General features: G+C 36.8%; 1 pseudogene; it reads right to left on the bottom strand.

The window, feature by feature from the left end:
• Positions 1-2,741: 2,741 nt before the first annotated feature.
• On the bottom strand, positions 2,742-2,858 carry LOC115517547 (annotated as a pseudogene).
• Between the last annotated feature and the right edge of the window lie 549 nt (positions 2,859-3,407).

The raw sequence follows: 3,407 nt of genomic DNA, 5'->3' as shown, positions 1-3,407 counted from the left end.
GTCTGATCAATATGACATCAATGTAATGGATCAAAGTGATATTCCAGACAATCAATTCTCTTCAAAATGTATAACAGATATTAAGAGAACTGGCATAGTTCTGAAGTAAAACTGTAAATGAATATTGTTAGATGTACCTGAATGAAAAATGTTTCTGATTCTCTTCCCTAATTGGAGACATTCTTATTCTTGCCAAATCAATGGCCATGTAACATGTACCTGGGGACTTACTAATCTGCTCTATAAATGGTATCATGTCTAACATAACAGCTGTTATTAGGGCTACTACTTGGTTGAACTTACAGTAAGTCTACAGTCATTCTCCAGGATCCACCTGCTTTCTTCAGGAACCAGACTAGTAAATTAGAGATTTGATACAGACTATCACGCTTTGCTTTTTAAGGGTGGCACTAATCTCTGCTACTCCCATTTCTGGGATGAGATAATGTATTTTCTTTACTATCTTGTGCAAAGGTTGAAGATACCATCACATCTTGTCTTTTCCACTATAGTAAATCTTATTCCACAGGCCAAGAACCACATGATGGTTAGTCCAACCACCAAGTATGTCTATCCCATCACGTTAGGACTGGTCAGATAACCACTGTAGGGGTCTGATGAAATAGTGGACCCATTATAAGCTGGACTTTCGACAGGGTTCTTTTTGTTACTTGGCCCCTATGTACCCCCTATCCTAACAAAGAGTATAACGATGCTTTGGGATCATTAGATAACAAACATCAACTCAGACCTTGTGTCTAATATTCCTCAAAATGTAAGATCCTCCTTTCCCCCAATGTACAATCAATCATCTACTTAAATAGCCTAGGTCATTTTGGGAAATTACGGGGAAAATCTTATATACTTGCTGAGGTATTGTAGGGCCTTTCCTCCTGGAGATTTGTTCACCTTTTTAGTCAGTTGGTTTGGTTTTGTCACTGGCTCAGGTCAGGGAATCGAACAGGGATTTTAATTTTTATTGTAAGGTTGCCCTTGGCCTCTTCCTTCTCCATATTTGCTCTTTTTTTTAAATTTTTTTTTAACGTTTATTTATTTTTGAGACAGGGAGAGACAGAGCATGAATGGGGGAGGGTCAGAGAGAGAGGGAGACACAGAATCTGAAACAGGCTCCAGGCTCTGAGCTGTCAGCACAGAGCCTGCCGCGGGGCTTGAATTCACGGACCGCGAGATCATGACCTGAGCCGAAGTCAGACGCTTAACCGACTGAGCCACCCAGGCGCCCCCATATTTGCTCTTTAAGAATATTTTAGATGTTGAGTAGCACCATCATTGAATGTTCACCCCCTTTGCCCAGAGGGTTAAGCTTTCACGGCTCTCTCTCCAACTTTGCAGATCATTATGGTAAGTATGGCTCTGTGGCTTCTAGAAGTTTAGTGTACCACCTGCTTTGAGATAATATTATCCTTATTGCTGTTAATGAGCTCAGTTCTGTGACCACCTTTCCTACCACCAACCCCAGCCTACACATGACAGAAGCCACCAATAAACTCCCTTTGATACTGGTGTCCCTCTCATAAAAACATTCCTGATGGTGTTGTGAAATGCAGGGTCAGGGAGTCTTTCTTGGTGAATACAGAAATGTCCAGTTCCTAATGTCTGTCCACATCCGCCCACTAGTTGATCATTGGCTACAGGTGCCCAGGAACAGTGTGTCTTGAGTTTAAATGTTGTAGTGAATTCTGAAAGTGCAGCAACTGAAAACTAACAGTTGATAGGGCAACAGTAGTTGATGAGATAGGGATCAGGAATACTTGCTCATGCAACTTAATGGAGTCCTCTGGCACTAATGCCCAATCACAGACGTACCACTTCCATCTTATGATAGATTGCTGTTGGGTCCATCTGACTTATGACCTGATAGATCTGATGGAACCTACCTTATTGTAGTTCTGGCCACATGGCCACTTGATAGCCATGGTCATGGTGTCTTTTCCAGGGTGTAGAAGCATACCAAGAACTTCTTGAAAGGTATATAATTCTCTGTAGGAATGGTGTGGATTGCTCCAAAACCCTAAGAGTCTATGCTGTAATTCTCCCATTGGGGAATTCCATAAACTCCATGTTGTCTTTTCCCATTATAGATTCCTCCAATACCATTGAATGTGCTGTCATAAGGGCCTTTCTAAAAATATAGGCAACTACTTATACAAATACTTATTTGTATTATCGAAGATAGGAGTTATGGTTTTTCTCTGTACATTTTTTTCTACTTCATTAATTTTTACTTTTTTCTCCCTGATGACAATTTAGGCTTCCTAACGGATGATTCAAAGCTATGAAATTCTGCTTATAATATTTGTATGCAAAGCCATAAATCTCCAAGCATGGTTACCTCCCACAATTCAGCAACCCTCAAGATTTATTTTACCTTTTAGTTCAAAATATTTCCATTCTTTACTTTTTTTTTCACCCATGAACATTTTTACAAGTATACACTTTATTTCCAAACATTTGGAGATTTTCTTATCTTGCTATTAACTTTTATCTTAACTTTTACTATAACCGGCGAACAAATTCTCTGTGATTTTAATCCTTTGAAATTTGAGATTTCCTTTGTGGTTCAGCTTATATTCAATTTTGTAATAGTTTCATGTAATTATCTACAGTTATCAGGTGTGGCTTCTAAAATAGGTTCCTTATGTCATGTTTGCTTATGTTGAAATCTTCAATATTTTACTGATATTTTTTATTTGCTTGTTCCATGTGTTAATCTCCTACTTGGATAGTGGACTTTTCTATCTCTCCTTGTATTTCCAACATTTGTTTTGGTTTTATTTATTTTAAACTGATAAGAACAGATACTACACTTGATCTTAGCCAAAAGGCCGAGAAGCGATTTTTTTTTTTTAATGCTATGGTACTCGGTGCTTACAAATTTAGAATTGTTCTCTTCTTGCTGAATTAAACCTTTATCATTATTAAATGTTCTCTATCTCCAGTAATGCTTTTTGCCTTACATTTTACTGTCTTATAATAGTATGGCAACATCAGCTCTTAGTATTTGCATGATGTATCTTTTTTATAAAGTGCTTTATACTTATCTATTGATATAGCAGTATATTTTTCTTATTCTATAAATGCACATTACAGTGACTGATTTTTGAAAGTTAAACCAAATATGTATGTTCCTTTAAACATTTTGTGAAACGTAAAGATATTTATATTCATGACACAGCCCTATAATTATGTCCTTGTTGAATTTATCAAGATTATATTAGCCTTCTAAAATCAAGTGTTTTCTCTTTTTCAATCCGACTGAAGACTTTATAAAAAATATGTGCTATTTCTTATTTAGTAAAATTCACCAGCAAAGTCATATATGGGCCTATGAATGCATGTAAGCTTTGAAGTTATAGATTCGTTTTAATACATATCAAGCTAATGTT

This window comes from Lynx canadensis, chromosome B3 (genome assembly GCF_007474595.2).
Source record: "Lynx canadensis isolate LIC74 chromosome B3, mLynCan4.pri.v2, whole genome shotgun sequence".
Taxonomy (NCBI): domain Eukaryota; kingdom Metazoa; phylum Chordata; class Mammalia; order Carnivora; family Felidae; genus Lynx; species Lynx canadensis.
The sequence above is the reverse complement of the archived record's forward strand: the minus strand, read 5'-3'. Positions and strand labels throughout refer to the sequence as shown.